Source organism: Bombus huntii, unplaced genomic scaffold (assembly GCF_024542735.1).
Source record: "Bombus huntii isolate Logan2020A unplaced genomic scaffold, iyBomHunt1.1 ctg00000092.1, whole genome shotgun sequence".
NCBI classification, from domain to species: Eukaryota; Metazoa; Arthropoda; class Insecta; order Hymenoptera; family Apidae; genus Bombus; species Bombus huntii.
In genome coordinates, this window is record NW_026099347.1 from 27,279 (window position 1) to 49,775 (window position 22,497).

At 35.2% G+C, this 22,497-nt stretch overlaps 2 long non-coding RNA genes across 3 annotated transcripts; one reads left to right on the plus strand and one right to left on the minus strand.

Annotated features, from left to right (window-relative positions):
* The first annotated feature begins 542 nt into the window (after window positions 1–542).
* Window positions 543–13,504, plus strand: LOC126876754 (uncharacterized). 2 transcript variants are annotated; one of them, XR_007694487.1, is made up of 4 exons: window positions 543–597; window positions 829–975; window positions 3,644–3,758; window positions 13,024–13,504. It is a non-coding gene; the product is annotated as an uncharacterized LOC126876754 (long non-coding RNA). The 2 variants fall into 2 exon arrangements; XR_007694488.1 differs by lacking the exon at window positions 829–975.
* On the minus strand, window positions 2,510–3,926 carry LOC126876759 (uncharacterized). The gene is made up of 2 exons (XR_007694493.1): window positions 3,826–3,926; window positions 2,510–3,753 (listed from the first exon to the last, which is right to left on the minus strand). It is a non-coding gene; the product is annotated as an uncharacterized LOC126876759 (long non-coding RNA).
* Window positions 13,505–22,497: the final 8,993 nt, after the last annotated feature.

Genomic DNA, 22,497 nt, shown 5'->3' on the forward strand with positions numbered 1-22,497 from the left:
TATATATTTTATTTTATATACATTTACATATTTTAACATACTATTTACACATAAAATTTCGCATTATAATAATCGTTATATATAGTAATCGATATTAAAATAATTATTAAATATTTGTTTAATTAATCCTAAAATTGAAGTAGAATTATGAAAATGTTAACAAAAGAATTACGTTTAGATTTCATAAGCATATCGCAAAGTGACCGATTTAACCAGCGATCGTACAGAGGTCCCACATGTAGTCCTGAAGTATAACCAATCAGCAAACAACGCTACCTCGTCGTCGACATTATATCATGCTAGCGCATCATCATAGAGTTCAGTACTGTTTAATCTGTTGAGATAAATGTCATGTTGGTATGATCACTAGTTCCTACATGCGAAGTTGGTACGACTTCTAACGACGCCCTTTTGTTTTGGCTTCTGCCACGTGTTAATTATCTGAGAGTATCCGGTGTGTTCATATGGCTGTACATGGTGGTGAAATACAGAATATAAAAACTGAATCTGTGTGAATCAATTAAATATCGAACTCCAAAGCTATTTAATAACAGGGGTAGTGCAGTAACCGAAATGGAAATTATTCTACATGCAAAAGTAAGTCGTAATAACAAATACAGTTTTCTTCTTTTATATTTTTTGTATTTTTACTGCATTTTTGATTTTCATATACATAACCGTCTTTCATTAAAAGAAGAATTTAATTTCTGAAGGATTTTTCATACAAATTTGAATAATAACTGCTATTTTTGTTGTCTTATTTCAACCTTTGTCCTTGTTTGGGCTACTGTATCGCTTATTTCTTTTTAATGTTTGCATTGTTCATAGGCTGTACTAATTTTGTGTAAGTAATTTAGAAATATATGAGGTCTTGCAAATCAAATAATTTGATGTAGGAAATTCTTGATTTTCATAAAATAGTTCTGAACTGCTATGACTGCGTGGAAACGAAGAAGTTCGGAAATGAAATATAGAGTAAGTAAACTTCTTCGCAATCGTATGTTGAGAGAATACGGTACATGTTTCATTTCTCCTTTCGTATGATCTTCTTGTAGACTAATCATGTTTCTTCTAATAATCTTTTATTTCACGTATCTGATTGGCCACAATTTTTTAAGAATAAATTTTTATAAATTTCTTTTTTGTTAAAGTTATTTTTTCTTTTTTAATTTATCTTTTATTACAGACTGTCACATTTCAATAAGAAAAGTTCTATTTATTTAATATTATTTATGTTTATTTCTACATAGAATTATTTATGGCATATTTATACTTAGGCTAAGTCTTTAAATTTGTTGGTTACTGCAAAACAAACATAACAAAGTATTTAAGTTGTTCTTAGATTATTATAATTTGTGAATTTGTCTGAATTGCTATTCTTCTATGATAAAATGATCTTAGCTTAATGCTGCTTTTGCTTTTTAATAAAATTTGTCAGTCCTTGTAACTATTTTTCTTTGTCAGAAAAAAATCACCATCCTATTGTTGTTTTTTAATGAATTTTGTTGTAAATTCTTAATATTATCCAATATATTTTTCTTACACATATTATACATTTTGTTTTCATCTGTTTTGTATTTTATGCTATTTTCTGCATTCACTGATCGTTCCTGTCTCCCAGCTACTCTAACTTTGATTATCCTTTTAGTTATTAATAGCAGTTTCATATGCAAGAAACTTTAATTATTTTTTTCTATATTTTTAGCATATTTATATACTTCACTATAAGTAGATTATTCTATTCTTTCTTTCTTTTATCCAGCAAGTATTTGTGTTATTTCTTCTATTATTGTTCAGTTTAAATTTATTATTATTTCTGTACCATCGGCTTCATAACTCTATTTGAGTTTATTATGTGTGTATTACTTTTTGCAATGTTTTCCTGTCTAATTATGAGTTCTCCCATGTTTGCCAGTTTTAACATGTAGTTTATGCCTCATTTTATTATTTTGTGTTCCAAGACTATTCCTATTGCTTTTAATCACATAATCTGGCATTACATGGTATTTCAGTATGTATAATATTCTTTTTAGGAAATGTGTTTGTGTTTTATCTATTCTTGTTGAGTAGTGGAGAACCCATATTCTTATACCATATACCTACACTGTGTATGGTTGACTTTGTCTTTATGTCAGATTACCATTAAAGCATTAATTTCTGTCCATAACATGAATGTTTTCGCTATAATATAAGTTGGGCTATATATATTTTTCCACTCGTACAAAATACCAAAAGTTGCCTTTGCCAAATCAATTTATATATTGATCACTACTTGTGAAACAATTGATCACTAAACTCAAAACTGTTATTTTTCGTTCTCATATTCATTTTCATATTCATGAAATAACATTAGAGGATACAAACAATGACCAGAAAAGAGTGATGCCCTCAAACAAAGTTTAATCTATTTATGTTCAATTTCATTTTGGGTTCTTCTACTTTATCTCTTATTTACAACCTTTTTATAATAATAGTTTTTCCTCTCTTTTCTTCTTTTAATTTTGTCTGACTCTTCTATTACCTCACTTTTTTTTGTTAGTTTGCTTCTTTCTTCTGCCCATTTTGCTTTGTTCATCTGCTCATTTTCTTTTCTTTTCTCCTACCTTTTTCTATATTCTGGTATCTTTCTATTATAATATAAAATCTCTCTTAATTAATGATAAATTTTTCTTACCTTCTTTAATTTGTCTTTCATATTCTTTGTTCCCTTCAACATTATATGTACTTTCTGTAGGATTTAAGGTTTGATTTAAAATCATTTCTTCATTTCCTTTTTTGTATAACTTATTTTCCTTGCTCCTACTTGTTATTTGTTTTTTGTCTTCTACTGCTATTTTACACTTTGTAATTTATTTTAGTGACCTTTCTCTTGTGTTTCTTTCTTATTGTTATGGTTACCGCTGCCCTCTCGAGCTTCTTTTATTTTGCTATAGTTTCCTAACGTCTGTCTTACTTTTTCTTGATTTTTTACTAAATTCACTGTCAGAATTTGTATTTTCTTGTTTTCCTTTTATTACACTCTATATTGTTTCCTTAATGTCAATGGCATGAATTTTGCAATTTGGCCAATTGTGGAAATTTACAACTAAACATGAAAAGCAATTAAATAACTCCGGAAATCAATGTATCTGAAATTTTCTTTCAAACCTTACTTTTCATACCATATTCAAGTGTAATTGTGAAATCAATTTTAATTTTTATATCCTTATTTTGCATTATACATCATATATATATATATAATTCTTTGTATCATAATAATATAAAGAAATGACATTTTGATAAATAAACTAAGGAAAATGACTACTATTTTTGATATTTATATATGAATATATATTATTTTGTCATGAAATTCAATGCACACCTCAATTTAAACAAAAAAAGAAAAGGATGTAGAATTTGTTACAAAAGCGGAAATTTTTCACATTTATGCTCCAGGCATGAAACCCATGATATTTTCTCTTCACTTTTTAATTATATTTCCAATTATTTCGATTTTTCTAAATGCCCTTTCACGCATTTTTGCACACGCTATCTTTCCCTTGTTACTATTTCTGTTAGAATGTTAAATTATCTGTTAAAATATTACATTGCCTGTTAAAATTTAAAAAATTGAAAAAAAAGTCTGTTAAAATTCATTTTTTAGGAAATTTGAAGAGTTCTCGTTGCCAGAAATTTAAGGTGAATGGATTTTGTGATATTCAGGCAAACTGACTCCCGAGTAAGATAAAACTTCATAAATTCTTTCCTATGGTGCTTTGGTAAGTTCGTTTCTTTATTCGCTTTTAATTATGGAATGCATTATACCATTTAAAGAAGGTGATAAACTCCATGTATGCGTTATGTTTTCTATGCGTTATTTAAAATTACAAATGAAAAGAATACGTTTCATTTTTGTTTTGTTATATACATATTTGTATTAATGGGATCATAATTCTTGGGATCATACGATACCAATATTCTGTTTTGAGTGAACCCAAAAAGAAAACAGTTTACCTCACGACGTTTATGAGGTTGAAATTCTGAAGGTAGGTCTCTTTTATCTTTTCTTGTGGTTCTTACAGCTGAGACCTTTGGATTTTAACTCGTAAACAAGTTCGCTTAATGTGCGATTTATAAATATTTACATAGAACTGTCCAGTCAATAAAGTTGTTTTCTTCCTGAAAGGATAAACTGGCACGGTCGAATTACGATTTAATTCTTAGCTCGCGTGCTAACGTCGAAATATCTGCACACGCGAGGTTTTTGAATAATTTCTATCGAATTCATTTTCTTTGAAGATTCTCCACCGGTACAACATTTTGGGACTAACATTTATATTTGATAAAATATTACCAACGCTACCGTATAACATGGCTAAGCGCAAAGCAAAGATAACTTTTATATTATCATTGTTTGAATTGTATGTATTGGGAGAAAGATTATTTATTTCCATTATTACCTTCTTCCCTAACCAATGCCTCATTTTCTTTCATAAATACAAATTTAATAGATCGGCAATAAAATATTGACGAGGGTTCAGATTTTGACCACAGCACTTAATTATATTCATCTAAAAATCAAATACAAACAAAAGCAATTACAAACAAAAGTTCTGTTTCAGATGAACTTTGTGTAAAGTGACTTGGAATCCAGCTTTAACTGGTTTAAAACATGCATGGATTATACTCTTCGCTATTCCTAGGACATTTACAAATTATTGTGTTTGTCCTTCTCAAGTTAGAAATTCCACTTTTTGTGAAAACGCTATTGTAATTATCCGAAAACAGTTTATTTAACATTATTTGGCGTCCTTTAGCCTTGTGCCTATTCGTTTCTATACATGACCAACATATTCTTTCTTTTAAACAACAATGTCTTCGTATGGATTAATGTCTTTATGTGTTTCGCTATCTCCATCTCCAATACATGTACTATACTTGGCATGATGTTTCTTTCCTGATCTCATAAACATTTCTGTGATGACATAAGTTTCCACTTTATCAGCACTGATATGGTTTATAGTGCAATTATCTTTGTCACCTTCATACTAATCATTGTACTGTTCTGTGCCCGTTTTATTCTCCCATGCAACGCTGCAAGATTGGGAAACCTAGATTTTACAATTATATCAAGCACATTCTTACTGTGTTTCCCGAGGAGTGTAGCAAACCCGAACGAAAAATTCAATTCTCTCATTTTCCTGGCGTTCTCTCTTCCGAAACGCTAACTTTTATTCTGTCTTTTTCGGTAGCTCTCGAAATTGGACGATTAGATACCCGTAAGACAACAGAATGTAAATTTTCCGGACAGCCATAGTATCTATTGATAGCCGATCCCTGAAAAATATCCATTAGCCCACAAAATAAATTTATCTTTTCCATTCCGTTCTCTAAAAGTCGCCAACACAATCCTGCGATTTATTTCAGATGACTTTTGGTATGGATTGGCATTGCCAATTAGTGGAGATGAGTTGAAAAATTTCATCCAGTACTCACACTTACTTGCAATTTTGGAACCTAAGCCGCGGTTTCTGGTTCTAGAAGATTGAATTTTCTTTTGCAATTCTTGCAAATAACACTAGTCGCTATCATCGAAAATACAGCAACAAAGTTCAAGATATATTAACTAAGATCACTTGCAAACACTTCATTGTTATCTCTATTTTACAATTTTTTAGTTGATACGCTTGTTATTCGGTTCAGCAACGTGTATCATTCGAGTTACAGTTGATGTACACGCAGAACGCCATATTAGACCTGATGCAATTTTCGTGAACCCATCTGCTGCTATATACGTACTGCAGCTAGTTCTCATTACGAACGCTATCGCTATAAGGTTCATTTCATATCAAGCATTCTGTGCAAAGCAACAGTAATGTGTAATGTTGCCAATATTGAATCGCTTCTTTAAGAGGAAGGCATTCGAGATAGATTGCTTTCATCTTTGATTCTGTTTGGTTTCAGTTTTCTTGAGAAGTACGCAACCGGGTGCAACATACCGTTATCTTGGGGTTGTTTTAAAACGGCTCCTAAACCATCACCATTTGCATCTGTATAAATGAATATTTCTTTGTTTTGCTCATATGTTGCTAGGGCCGGACTTGAACAGACATATTCCTTGATCCTCTGAAATGATTTCTCACATTCTTCATTGCAGATGAATTTGACATTTTTCCTTAATAAGTTATGAAGTGGTTCCAGGAGTTTGCAGGCATCTTCCATAAATTTATAATAAAAATTAATTTTCCCCATTAATTGTCTTACATTCTTTTTTGTTCTTTGGGCGTTCCAGTTCGCCCAAGTCAAGAAATGTTTTTTCGGCTTTCAGCCCTTTTTTTCTCTTTTCCAAATCGCTTTCTTCCTTCCTTTAAATTTTTTAATCCTTTTTTCTCTTTTTCTCTTTTTCTAGCTATCTGCACGATAGGCTAATCATGTCCACACATAGTTTGTTTCTACAATGTTTAATATAAAGAGAATGTCCCGCGAATGTGTACGAGAACATATGCCCAGCGAAGTGCACTGGTACCGATTCTCTAAACTGATAGATTCGAACGGACTTGAAGTGACTTGACGACTAGGCAGATAGAAAGGAGCACGGTGTTATCGTTCGACGCTCTCTTAAAGTAGGCCGCGGGACGACCATGCAATTTCAAAAACTCGTCGTTCTGTCGATCACCCAATGCAATCCATGTCTTCATGACTTCAGCAGTGAGTGTTGGAGTAAGACGCCTTATCAGTGCATCGGTTGGCAAAACAGTTAAAAGACGCTTTATGAGAGATCCAAACATTCTGTTGATGGTGTGCATGAATATATAGGCTCCAAGACAGACAACAACGATACGAACTACAATAAGCTAAGTCTATGAAGGGAAGCTAAACGCTACGATTAAATTTTACAGATAACTCACACTTCATGGACATAACCGGAATAAGTTGCGATACGACGTAAGAGATCATATAATTAATCTAATGAGCAGTGCTAGTTAGTTAAACCATCAGTCCTCAACATTTATGCAAATTTCATGTACCCATGTTCTCGTTCGACCTGGCTTTTACATTGTTCCGAGATGATTGTTACAGTGTTCCCTCTTTTCTTTGTTTTTTTCTTTACTCTTTCCTTTGCTTGGCAGATAGATTTGATTATTATTTGATTATATAAATATAAATGCTGAAGGCTTTGCATCCTTAGACATCACTGATAGCGTTCCTACGTCCTTAGAAGTGAATAGTAGCGTTTCTACCTCTTATGATAATAGGGCTTACTACACAATGTTGATCGCCTGTTGGTCTGTTGGATCCTCTTGTATTATTCTTTTATTTTATTATTGCTTAGTTCGTGCCTTTCGGCTTTGAATGAACTTTCGGTTTTACATCTCTTACATCTCTTTTCCACTCTATTCTATTGCACTACCTTGCTAATTTTACCTCTAAAAACTAAAAGTAGAAACTACAAATTAGCAACTAACGACTAAAAAACTATTGCAACTTTGGTCTTTAGCCTCCTTGCTGTGCATCCTTCCTGTCGTTTGCCCTTCTCTTCTCTATTATTGCCTTCAGTTCTGTTAAACCTTCTCCAGTCTCATTTAGCGTTTTTCCTATGTCCTTTGGTCCTCCCGTTATTTCACATTCTTCTATTACATGCCTCAGGTCTTCTTTCCTTCTACATAGTCTGCATCTTTATCTCCCTCTTCTTTCTAGTATTCCCTTGCTTTGATCTCGTTTCCGCATCTGAATCTTGCCAGTATTTTTCTGTCCTTCCACTTCATCCTCCCTTCTAAGTATTTTGGTAATTTTTCTTTGGTTATGTTTCTGTAGTGTATATTATACTTGGATTCCTTTATCCTTTTCTCCCTCTCTTCTGCTTCTTCCTTTCTTCTTTCTTCTATAATTTGGTCTGCTGTCATCTTTTCTTATTCCTCTCCTGTTTCTATCTGTATCCTTCCCATTCTCACATCTTCTAGTCCCTTCTTTCTCTTTCTTGTTCTTTTCCCTTCATGGCCATGAGGTGGGATGTCGTGATAGGTGCGGAAGAAATACTCAGATGTATTCAACAATCAATATTTATTAACAGTAATATTCGATGAGTACACTTGTACTAATCCCCATTTTCCTCATTTTCTCCTCCAGTTTCTCTCTGTTTAGTCTGTCGAACGCCGCTCTTAGGCAGGTATATAATTTCCCTCTTTCTTCACCTATGAGGTGGATAGGTCGTGATAGGTACTGAAGGAACATTTGGATATGTTTAACAACCAAGATATTTATTCACACTTATGAGGTGACAGTCCGTGAAGGTGACCGTCCGTGAAGGTGACCGTCCGTGAAGGTGACCGTCCATGAAGGTGCCCGCAAGAAAATACCCTTGATTTTCAACAATAACGTTTATTAGACTCTTAACAATTAACAACAAATAACGTTTAACCACGGTTAACGTTTAACAACAATTAATAACAAGTAACGATTAAAACTGAACTCTCAAGAGTAGTTTTAACGACTCGTTTCTCTAATTGTGTTTGCTTCTCTTAACCTTTCGCACTTCGCGGCTCGGGGCAAAATGAATCTTTTTGGTTCAAAACCGAACAGATTCTTTCCTTTGTTGCCCCTCGATATCCCCACTACGCGCGCGTTTATCAGAAGTCCGCGACGGTTGCCACGTATGCATTCTAACGAACATTCGGCGAAAAAGTCGTAGGGATATCGATGGTACATTAGGCCTGTCGGCCTTACGCTTTGAAGGTATAGCGCTTTGTGCCGCGAAGCCGTTGGAAATTTCCGTCGTCGAGTGTCGCCACATCTAGCTGCTTGTCTGTGATGTGGTTTATTACATAAACCGTATCGGTCACTTCTCTTCCTTTTCTGAATCCGAATTGGCTCTCTCCGTTTCTTTTCAATCTCTGCCTTCAGTCGTTCGTCCAGTATCCCTGCATGGTAGTGAGTGGTACCATCCGCTTGATGCTCCGATCGAACGGTAGCCGTCCGTATGATGCGTCTGCGCCGGGTTGGACCTTGATGATTCTGCCCAGTGGCCATTGCATTGGGGGAACGTTGTCTTCTCTGAGAATGACGATGACGCCTTCTCGTATGTCGTGACTGCCCTTACTCCATTTGTTTCGGATGTTCAGCTCGTTCAGATACTCTCGATGCCAGTGGCGCCAGAAATGTTTGAGTTTTTGAATATGTTGCCAGCTGGAGAGACGATTGGATGGAGTGTCCCTGAAATCTCGTTCTCGGAAACTTGTTAATGAATCACCGAAGTGACCGAGAGTAAGGACAAGAAGATCGTTTTGGTCTGATGATATTGGAGTCAGCGGACGGGAGTTGAGGATAGACTCGATTTCAATGATGAGTGTGTTGAAGTTTTCAAATGTTAAGAGCTCGTTACCTACGATACGTCTGAGATGTGGTTTGAAGGATTTCACTGCAGCCTCCCACAACCCGCCGAAGTGATGTGAGTTGGGAGGAATGAAGCGCCATTCGATCCGTCGGTCGGTTAAAAAGGACTGAACCTTTACCTTATGATCGTCGGACTGCAGAAGGTTTCAGAGCTCTCGTAATTCGTTGTTGGCGCCAACGAAGTTGGTACCGTTGTGTAGATAGAGTAGTAAATCGGCCGATTTGAAAGCCTCGTCTCCGATGCAAGGAGGTAATTTTGTCTGTGTTCTCCATTGGTATAGTAGATTGTGAAGACAATGCAATAAACGAGCTTACCTCGTGGTTGTGAGTTTAAATGTTACTCGTCACCGTGTGTGTCTCGTTTGACGTGTAAGACGTGTTCTTGCGGAAGTTGACCCTCTAGTTGTTGGCGCGAGGCTGCGTGGTTGCGTTCTTCAACCACCGGGTTATGCCTCTTCAAAAAACTGATGGACTCTGACGTTACTGACTTCGCTGGAGTGGTAACGCTTCTGCTGCTGTTTGTGTTGGATTCACGTGGCACTGTATGGCAGTGGGTGTCACTGGCGTGCACTTTTCACTTGACACGTGATCCGGTTCGAAGGACCAAAATGATTCGACCGGTTACGTGTTCACACTTTTCACTTGCCACTGAATCCGGCTCAAGGGACCAAAATGTTACGATCGTTCGCGGAGAGACGCGGTCGCTAGGAAAACGCGTCAGCGAGAGGCGTAAATTCTCGCTACGATTCGGTTAATCGACGCCGCGAAATAGTCGTTCCCCTGTTTCGATTAAGATAATAGAGGTGGTTCAATGAATGTAACACTGTATAATAAGTTATAAATCACAATTTATTCCAACAACTTTGTAAGGAAGATAGTTACGCTGGTGCGTATGTATAAGATAAGTGAGTGGCTGCTCTACGGGTGTAAGCCCGGTCAAAAGATGTTGACTGTTTGAAAGATGGAAAATCAGTGCAGTTCGGTGACGATGCTGTGGTGGAGGAAAGCTAAGGATGGGTGTGTCTAGCTCATGGGACCATCGGATTTGTTGGTGACGATTTTGGCTAAGAGAGTGAGGGAAATAGGCTTCGTTGTTAATTGGTTATTTACTATGGTGATGGATGAAGAAGGATGCTAACCGCCCTCGAGATAAATTCCTGAGATTTACGGAGGGCACTTGAGACTATTGAGGGTACGCAGTAACGATCCGAAGACATCTGGCTGCCATCTTGCCCGAGGTGTGTGGCCTGGTTTAGAGTGTTGTCCGACGCAACATCTTCTCTCTCCTCCGTTATTTTCTCTTCCTCTCTATGCCCCGTTTTTCTGCCCTCTTTTTGCTCTGTCCCTTCTAAAATTTCCATAAAGTGATTTTTCCACTCTTCTTCGCTTATATCCTCATCTATACCATCTCTACTTCTTCTGTATTTATTTATATATTTCCACGCTTCTTGTTCTGTTTTGATCCTCTTTATTTTCTACATTTCTTCTTCTTCGTGTCTTTCCTTTTTTTGTTTACACCACTGCTTGAATGGCTTTTTTCCTCTGTGAGCGCTTCTCTGCTGCATTTTCCTTTCATAAACTTTGTCATCTTCCTTCTCATCTCTCTTTTCCTTTCTTTCCACTCCTTGTCGTACCACACTTTCTCCCCCATGCCCCATTTCCTTATCTTCACTTTCTGCTTAGGCATTGCTTCATTTATCTTCTTTTTGATTTCAGTTCACATTTCCTCTACTGTTCTTCCCTTGCAGGTCCAGCCTTTACATTCCTCCAGGTATTTTTCCACACTTTAGTTTGTTCATTCCCTTTTCTCCTTCTCTTCTTCTTTCTTTTCCTCACTTGTTGTAATTCCTGCCCCCTATTTCTATTTCTAACGGCATATGGTCCGACCCTGTTCTTTTTCCTACTTTCATGTCGATTATTTCTTCTGTCGTCTCCTGATTTCCAATCACATAATCTATTACTGAGTTTCCTCCCTCCCCATATATGTCCACTCCTCCCCTTCTTTATCTCTTCCAGTGATTATCATCCAGCTTCTCTCTTCCAGGTACTTTAGCAGAGTTGCATGCCCAAGTACTTTTCTAGTACTGTTCTATCATTGATCCACGTAGGGCAGTGGTACAACGCATGCTCCGCATCATTTTCTTCAGCATTATAATCCCAGCATCTTGAGTGGGCCTCCTCATTAATAGCCTTACGATATACGTTAAATATTCCATGTCCTCTCAAGTTCTGCATGGTAAAGTCTTCAATATTCCTTCTGTACTTCTTTTAAAAATACAAGCGTCATTTATAAGTCTCCTTGTCCAATTATCCTCCCTGTAATATCTCCATTCTTCTCTCCACTTTTTCTCCATACGTTCTTCCACTGTCCTAATCCTTTCTATAAAAATTGAGGCGGTTCCTGACCTAGAACGGGTGTTATATCGCTCCTGTTATTCTACCCTTCTTATCTCATAGTTTTCCGCCTGCAGCTGTGTTTTAAAATATATCGATATAGTGCCCGTAAGCATACACAGTGCTGACACGTGTTGCTTGCTGTCTCCCGGTTCCAGCAATTCTGTTGTCGTTATTTTTAAAGATCAAACTACGTTACGTTTTGTTTCTTTCGTCGTGAGTGTTTGTTGTTTTCTTGATAGTTTTGTATTTTTATTTTGTTTACCCGGAGTTTGTAAATAAAGTCCCGCGGGGCCTTGTTTACTTCTGTGATCACGAATCTTCGTGTAGTATTCAGGCCATGCCAAGTCGTAAATACGAACAACGTCTTCCTCTAATATCTTCCTCTAGCGTTGACTTGCTAAGAGTATTTTTATTTGCATATTGTTTCAAAAAATTTACCAATATCATGTTATTTAAACACCTATGGACCATATGCAGTTACCATTACTTCGCATAAATCAGTATAAACGTTATTTTGAAGTACTATTATATCATGTGTCACTGCATAAATCTTCTGATATTGCTTCAGCATTTCTGTTGTATACAACAGTATTGGTGTGCTGTTTTAATCGAGATTTTAGTTCACATGGAACCTAAATCACAAGAATAATAAAAAAAGAAAAATGTTACTTGCTTCCGGAAACGACGAAATAAACCACTACTTTTATGGCGTTTACGGGCCCAAATTGGAAAATGTGGACGAATTTTGGATCTATGTTATTATCGTTTTTGGCTGAACTTTGCTTTAGGGCAAAACCAAAAATTAATCACTTTTTTGCAGTCTATCAGTTTTCAAAACGGGGAAATGTAAAATTATGTAAAATTTGTGTGGTATTTTACACTTTATTTTAGCAATAAATTGGATTCTGGATCTTTCAATGAGTACCGTTTATGGAGCCACTGACTGCGCGTGGATGGTAATCATTTTGACCTATTGAGTCAAACGTGTTTGATTACATGTATTTTGTATACATGTATTTGGTTACATGTATTTGGTTTTTCATTCTGACGACTCAAGGACACTTGTATACAGCAAACCCGGATTAGTTCGATTACTTTTTTTTAAAAAAGGCTGTAATATTACTGTTTTTTCATACTCTTTTTTTGTTTTCGGCAAATTGAAGTGTTGCATAAGTAATCTATGAATTGAAATATTTATTCCTTTTTTTAATAAAAATCATTAATATTGCAAGTGCCTGGTCTTATCCGTATGTTCAGGTTAGAGAGTTCTCCCATTACTGGTGAGATCCACCTTGAAGAACGGTAAAACCTGTTGCTATTTGATGCGACCGGTACACAGGTGCTGAATCTTCTTTGGAACATGTACCCACCAATTATTTCTAATTTTCCATTCATCTTAAAAAAGTGGCAAATCCGAAAAATCGGATATCCACCCTTAGGAACTCGCTTTTCAACATCGTTTCAATCATCGATCTGTAATAGAACTTTATTAAGTAAACTTATTTAAGTATTTTTCTACAAGTCTGTGCATGCATCCTCCTTTTTTTCCCAGAGCTGCCTTTATGCTCTAAAGAAACTTGGTTACATTAAGTTGAATCTCGAGACAGTTCAGTAAAAGTTCGCGTGAACGGCGCATTGCAACAATATCAGTGTCAAGGCCTGTAGGTAACAGTTTTTTCCAATGCGTCCAAAGAATTCATTTGCGTTTTTTCACCACTGCGTTGTTTTTTCGCTCTCTTTTTATCGTGTTATGCACCTTTTCGCAGTTATCGAATATCTTGCCGCAGCGTCATTTTGCGTTTTCTACCCGTTCTTGGCACATCTTCAGCGAAACATCTCTCTTTGACTGAATCACATGGCATTCTTTTTTTTTTAAGCTAGAAAAATTTACGGAATGTCCAGCTGAACAAATTGTAAACTACAAATTATTTATTATTTATTATTGCTTAGTCCGCGCCTTTCGGCTTTGGACGAACTTTCGGTTTTACATCCCTTATACCTATTTCGCTTCTTATATATCTACCTCCCCTCTTATCCATTCTATTATATTGCACTCCCTTAATTATTCTATCTCTAAAAACTAAAAAACTAGAAAAAACTAAAAACTAATGACTAAAAAACTATTGCAACTTTGCGCTTTTGCCTCCTTGCTGTGCTTCCTTCTTGTCGTTCCGCCCCTTCTTGTATTACCCTTCTCCTCTCTATTATTGCTTTTAGTTCTGTTAGTCCTTCTCTAGTCTCTTTTAGTGTTTTTTCTATATCCTTTGGTCCTCCCGTTATGTCACATTCTTCTGTTACATGTTTCAGGTCTTCTTCTTTCCTTTTACATAGTTTGCATCTTTTTTCTCCTTCTTCTTTCCAGTATTCCTTTGCTTTCCACATCTGAATCTTGCTAATATTCTTCTGTCCTTCCACTTCATCCTCCCTTCTGAGTACTTTGGTAATACTTCTTTGGCGATTTTTCTGTAATGTATGTTATATTTGGATTTCCTTATCCTTTCCCCCCTCTCTTCTACTTCTCTCTTTCTTCTTTCCTCTATAACTTGGTCTGCTGTCATCCTTTCTTGCTCTTCTCTTGCTTCTATCTGTGTCCCTCCATTTCTCACCTCTTCTAGTCCCTTCTTTCTCTTTCTTGCTCTTTTCTCTTCTTGGCCATTTCCCCAGTTTCTCTCTCTTTCCTTTATGCACTCCTTTGCTAGTTCCTTTTTTGATACTAAGGCTTTCTCGTCATACCTTGCTGCTCTTTTTAATGCTTTTTTTTGATTTATGTTAGCTTGCATTCTTCTATCAATATATATTGATAGAATTTGGTGTTGTCATATCTAAACCTAAGATCAATTTCACATATCTTCTTTGTATTCTATCCAGTCTTTCTTCCATATTCCAGCCCCATACCAAACCGAAAGTCCTCAAACTACAAATTAAATAATAAAAAAAGCATCTTTCTGACTCCCATTTTCGAGAGCTTATATTTTCCAGGCATTGCAGACAAGGAATATCCTTTTTTTCTTCGCTGAGAGATCCTCAATCTCTATAGTTCTCTTAGTTCTCTACTGCTTACCATAACCAATAAAATATTACCGTTATTATTCCAAAGTAGATTATAAATACCGATGAAAGTAGCGCAAGTGTTCTAATATATTTAAAAAACAGTTTCACAATAAATATTGCAATAGTTCTTTACAAAAAACCAAGAATTATGCAATCGTTGACTTATCTTCCGACGATGGAACTCGTTCTTTCTACATTTTTGACTTGTATGAGTATGAGAATTTTTTGCCAAAACAAATGATATATATAGTATCGTTCAATTACTGATTACATTGATATAAACTATCTTATACTTTTATTTGCGATATTTTATACATAAAAATATTTCTTGCATCGTATCGTACAATTTTAAATTACTCTCAGTGTTATAAATAATTCTGTATGATAGTTATGTAATTATTTCATTCTGATCGGTTGTAATTAATTGTAGATGATTCTCATATATAAAAGCACTGACACAACAGATGATGTATAGAGGTTGTGTTGCTTTAAACAAGAGACATCCTACTTTTTTACATTGGTTACTTGTATTTTCCATTTTTTCCAGTAATATTATTATTCGTTATAGTGCAACCTGACACTACATTTGATACAGACTACATCATGACGCATGTTAAGGACTCCAAGGGGAAATGTTAACATGTTCTACAAGGGGAAATGTTACATATATTTTATAAATTATATATATATATATATATATATATATATATATATATATATATATATATATATATATATATATATTATGCTAAACGCACTGGGAAGATCGCTGTCATATGTTGTAGAATATTATATGATTAATATTATATGAAATTTATGGAGGGAAACATAATAGAATCTTGTTATATCTCTTATTAATTGCTATTGACGTGTTTTGATAGCAGAGTAATAAAGTACAAGTCTACTCAATATTTTATTGTTTTATTCCTTAATGAATTTTGGAAATAAGTCTTCCCTCATTTGTTAGTAGAAATGGAAAGATAACAGTATAATTGCTTAGAAGTTCTACGAAATATAACACAAACAAGAGCAGAGAGCAATCGCTTTGCCAAAAATTTGTTTGCTAAAATAGTAGATTTTGCGATAAACCGTTCAACGTATTTTGCAGCGATATAACATTTGCAACACTGCAACGTTAGATATCATTCACGTCTCAACGTAAAGAACAATGTATAGAATTCATAAAGATACGTGCACAGTATACAATGCAGGAAACATTAAAGAAAAATTGTACTTAGCGATGAAAAAGCAATCCGTCTAGATGGACGGAATTGTAGAATATGCAAGAAGTTTCTAGCCAACAATGTACTATATATTATGTTGTAATTTGTCGTATATCAACATATGTTGGAAAATCTATAACAAATCTAAAGATATTGATATTGGTCGAGAACTTTATGCAGATTGACCAATGACACAGCAACGTGTTTTGAACTTGCAATATCTATTTATACGATGAGGAATTTGAATAGTTTGAAGAACTCGTACTCAGAGTAATCAGGCAATAAAAATAAATGGTGCAGTACAAAACGATCATTAGTAAAAGAAAACGAAGAAAACATAAAAGTGAAAAGATTAGAAACGATAAACTTGCGTTTTGAAGTTTGAGACGGAAACGGAAAGAAGATGCATGTGATATCATATGTGAAATCAGATGACCACGTGAACAGAACACGCGAAGGAAATGGATCCAATTATTGCTGTCAGATATACAATGCAGTACACATCAATTTTCTAATCATGAAGAGGAGATTTTCATTATTTCACAAACGAATACATTTGTATACTTGGAATCTAGAATTGTGCTTTATCTGTAAAATATATGTCCAGAATTTTAACATATTTCTCTTGATACAAGGATTGTACAATGTAATATAGTAACAGCAATAAGAAATAATATCAAGTTTCAATTTGGATAAATGAACAAATGAAACATTTGCTTGCCTAATACTTACAAATAAAGCTATACGCAATGAGATCGCAATCAATGAAAAAAGGTTGTAAGATGCAAAAGCTTCTGGAAGAAAGTTGATGAACATCTCAAAAACATTCAAATATTGGATATCTTAAACATGTCCGCACATTTATCGAGAAGTAGGTTGTTCATGACACATTTTCTATAGGCGTATTTGCATTTTGTTGCATAGAAAAATGCAATTCGCATAATTTGATCTCCAGTTGCTGAACACGAGCACAAAATTTCACCGCTATGATTACAAACAACACACTCCGTAATTTCTCCATACAATAATCTTTGTACCGTTGGAAACTAACTATAATAATATTATAGGTGACAATACAATCAATACGATACAGTGCAGCGGATGCAGTGGATGCTTTGTCAACAGCTATGTTTCTCACCAAAACACAGATGTCGAATTCATTCAAATTTTATAGCAAATGTCAGTATTATTTCAGAAATAATATAAATAATAAAAATAAAAAGTAAATAGTTTTTAAAAGTTTATAATTGAATAATAGAAGTATCTAATGCTTCTTTCTTCTCGGGCTTCTGGCGACAGTTTTATTCACAAATCCTTCGAGATTTGCAAATATGAAATTACTGCATTCAAGACTGTCAGTAGACAACATGCAAAGAAAATCTTGAAGACAAACAATAAAAAAAAAAAAAAAAATTGACACAGTCAACACAAATAAAAAGATCATTTAAGTGAAAACATATTTAGCGTTTTCACTCAAGGATGAAATCCTTATATAAAAACTACAACTCTGCTTATAAGTGCAATTTCAGCTTGGATTTAAGGATCCTGTAAAATATCCTTTTTAACATCCGAATCTATTGAAACAATCGCCTCATAAAAACTTCCTTATAATATATGGAGCATATTATCCTGAACATCGAGAAGCTTTTTGTCAAGTGTTCTACCAATTTCTTAAACTCAACTCAGTTTGTGAAACTACTTAAGCAAATGTTGCATCGCATTACGCTAGTAAATTTAGATGCCCAAAATTTTATCTATATGAATGTTTGCTGAACTCGATGTATTTATTACCGTTATGAAACATTTGCACGCTTTAATAGGAATACTCTTGAGATGACGATGCGTAAAGAAAAATGTATCAGAATTTCTTCAATCTCTTTAATGACCGAATGGCGAATACGTATTGAAGTCGTGAACAAGTATCCGCAAAAGTGACGACACGTTCAGACAAGATTGCTCGTTAGGAATCAGTGCAAAAAATGAGTCTCTAAGTAGATAGAAAAAGAAGAGGGAACAGATAGAACACAAATATCACAGTCATCCGTGTTGCGTGACGATTAACTATACCGTCCTTGAAGAATATTGTAACAGATTCCGGTGTATTTGACAATATTATATTTCGTTGTATACTATTTCATCGATCACTTATTTCCATCAGAACAGACAGAAGAACAGATACTTATCGTGATCTTAACTTCAGAAAGGAGGAACTTCCTGTGATATAAATTCGGAGCAGGAACATATATGAACCTGTGTCATGACTTCTCCATTGTTAAATTAAACGTTGTTTAATCTAAACGAAATTTATATTCGAAAACGTGGCAAGTAAGAGATGAAACAAAACGCAATTTTCAGAAAAAAATTTAATTAATTTAAGCAGTGAATAGAATTAGTAATGATATAGTGCTATAAACAGTCATAGATATATCAGTTTAATATATGGAAGATAAGAAAAGCATGTTAGTCGCATTGAACGGAGAGATCCTTTCAACGTGATAATGTTCGATACACTTAAATTTACTGAAACTATTATCTTTTTGAAAATATTCAAACCTTGATTTGTTTCGCAAATTTAACAGATCTGAGTATTACGGAAAGTGTTCGGATAGATTTAGTCAGGAGTGTTTTCACAAAAGGAAGTCAATCATTTCAAGCAGTAAGATTAAATTCAATTATGAAGTTCTAGGAAAATAATATAATTTAGCAGAAAGATATTCGAAAACTAAGTATATAATTGAAATATAATAAATATCTTACAAGGGAACTAAAACATGAAATATTATAAATAGCGAATAATATATTCGTTCTACAACACATATTAAATAACGTTTCATATAATTTTGTTACCTCCGGCTTACATTCTATTTATATTTTCCTCTATAATTTTCACAACGTATTTATGAGTTAAATATATTCTCATAATCTATGTTCTACTAGCGATTTTCTATATGTTCAATGAGGTGTGCAATATAGAAGATGTATAGAAAATATATGTTTTATTTTTCTACAGCTACAAACTAGAATATCGAGCATGTTATCTCTTTCCTACGGATTGCAAATTGATAAATTGTAATTAATGAATTGATAAATTGATAAATTGTAAAAGCATCACGACTAATTTCACCAGTCTAGCACTTGTTCAAGATTTGTCAACCTTCGAACGAGCAAACGCAGATGAACTGTTACAGTAGCGAACACGCGATAATGGAATGCCCGAGCGAGATACACCCGAGCTTTATATTTAGTTTTATTGTGGATCCAATCTTCATCGGTCCTATTTATATAGATCTCGATTGTTCTGGATTACCTGGAACGTAGTGTAACGTCCATACAGGTTACTGTGTCTGTTATTGATAACGTCGTTCCCCAAAGGCTGGTCATGTGTTCAAGAGTACTATGTGCGAACGTGTTCTTGAGCAAACTTCTTCGGCAAACTTTTATGGCCGTTGCTCGCGAATACTGGTAGTTCACGTTTTCAGACCCCACGAATTTTATCCTACGTACCTAGATAATCTGACTAAACTCGTGTCATAATGATATAATAAGAAATGTGAGAAAACTCAGTAATTCAGTATCAGATGAATGATGTTAAAAGATGATCATTCGGGTTTTTTATTTATTACGGAACGTCATGAAGGAATGGGAAAGAAGAGATGTATGTATGAAAATTATAACTAAACGGAAGTATTCTTCTCCGGAATAATCAGTTTTTATAACTTTAGAAATAAACGTCTTATTTTTTAATATATACACAAAATGTCTTTTATATATGTCGGAGATGAAAGGACATCGAGGCCCCCCCTTTGGAACTTCGGGATAATCCCCTAATACCGTAATCTAGATTCTATCATAGTCGTAATTAAACAATTGTCGTCTTTCGATCCGATTGTATTTGTTCGTGATTTGTGATAATGAACTTGGCTCGATGCGACAGCCAGTCACCGAACGTAGCCGCGGTCACGGGATGTACGCTTTGTCTAACAAAGGTACGGAGTAATTCTATAGCTCTCCTTAAAAGAAATATTTGTAGCGGCACGCGACAGTAAACATTCCAACGGTTTCTGTCCCGTGGCTCACCACATGCAGATCCTATCCTTCGGGTATGATGGATACCAGATGCCGACACGTCTCCACAGTACGTGATCAGCTAGCCCGAGGGCCGTTATAAACACTAAGATCTAGTTATCTAAAGTCCTTCAAACAGACGAACAGTCTTTGCCCCAACTACGGGAAGATAGGGAAGACCTATTTTTTCAACGAACGACGTCTCCCACTAGGAACTTTCCCTCGAGGGCGGCTAGCATCGTTTTCTAACCACCGATGTGGAGATTGACCAATTAGCAGCAACGCTAATTTTCCTTACTTTCCGAACGAAGGCTATCCCCGACGAATCCGATGATCTCATGTCCTTAGACACACCCCATCATAATTTTTCCTCCGTGGCATCGTTGGGGCGGAAAGCCATTCTCTCTCGCGATCTCATCGACGAAAAGAGTAACCCCTTACGACCAGTGAATATTACGCGTCCGACTTAGATTTTGTGAGCACGTTCATCTATCATTCCGTCGACCGCGGATTCGTTATTGAACCTAGGATTATTGTCATTAGTTTCTCGAGTATCTAATTATCACGGTTACTTGTCCGGTTCTATGATAATCGTATTTGCACTAGTCGATGTCTTCTCTATTGCATAACGACAACGTGTAACCCAAACGAAGATTCGTTTCACGCCCCTAACCCTAATTCTTAATGTAAACCCGACATATACATATATCCAATTTATTTGATTTAATTTATATCTTGGGAAATAATAATGTAAAAAGAATTCGGCTTCGTCAAAAATGTACTCCGTCTGCACCATTCAATTTTTCCTATCTATAGCACAATAAATTTGACAAATTAAAGTTGAAATATCTCTTAAACCCCTTTTATATAGGGATTTTTATCCATTAACTACCGCATAAAAATTATTATATTAACATATTATATGTTATATATTAATATATAATGTGTAATAATTAGTAGATATCTTAATGTATACATATTTTTAATTTTTTTATTGTTACTGAAATTACAGTTATTGAAGTGTGCTATTCATTAAATGTGTTCAGGGAAAGTTCGGTCACCGAGATCACGCTGTTGAACAGTTTGCGAACAATCATTGGATATATGGAAGGAATTACGGTTTAGGACCTGCATAGCCAAATTTTTATGTCCTCTGTTTGGAACCAACTCTATTCTATTCGCGAACAAAGATTCACGATGGAAGTATCCGTCAGAGAAGTTGTCCTCTGCAACTTTACATTGTGAACAGTCCTTGAAGCTGTTTGCGAAGTAACAGCAAGCAAAAGAGTTCTATTCGAAAACCAATTGGGGGGCAATTTACGAAGTTCAGTGTTTGGCCAGCGGGCACTGATCTTTAGACGAGCGCTTTACTCCAATGGTATCTCGTAAGATCGAGAGTGGTTAGCGATCGTGGGCGTGTAGAAATTTACAGGTTACTATCTTTAAAGAGATTTATCAAAGAACAGAAGTATCAAATAACAATATTTGTACAAGGAATATAGTAATATTAATAGAATAGCTAAAATGGCAATCATTTTAATCATAATAATATACTATAATGATGGAAGCTAGAACACAAAAGTTTATAATATTATGAAAGGCTTTCGAATATGTAGAATAATTGAAATCCTTAAAATCTGTTTTATCAATCAATCCGTAGATAGACCTTAAATGGCAGACCCAGCAGAACTTAGAACTGAACTCTGCTCCTCTCTAGCTCATTAAATTTTGGGTGATTCTTGAATCAACGTCTGTGTTTAACCTGAAGTAAGTCTTTAAACCGCAGTGTTGCTAATTTGTTGCTAATTTATATATACAGTTACGTGCAAAAGTTTTTGATAACATCGTTTTACGATAGAAATCTTATAATATAATGGAGTTAATTTGCTCTTTGTCGTAAAATATTGTTGATATCTTGTAGCTATGCCTTTCGCAAGGATAATAGCAGCAACGTGGCCGGTTTTCTTTAGAGCATTATTTTGGCCAGGCCAGGTCAGAATTTCTTTGTCTTTGAAGGTAACTAGTGTCTAATAAGACATTTTCTGAGCGCCGACGTTGACATGCGAATGACATCTCATTGTCCGAGCTTCTCTGAGGCACTCTTCCCAAATTCATTGCCGGAATGACGAGACCTCTTGGAATGATCCACACCTCTTGAAGTCGCCCTAAGGTTGGACTCGCCACTGTCGCCTGGAAGAGATTAACCTCATTTTCGAGGATACGCATCGTTTCACGCAGAAGCGCGTATATTCTAACCGGTCGTACTTTATGGGATGGCTGCCTGAGCCTATGAACATAGGTAGCCTTCAGGCCTTTAGAAGGAGTGACAGCTGCACCTCCTCTATCTCCCGCATAATCTCAGCGCCAATGTCGGTAGTTATTCGGACAATTA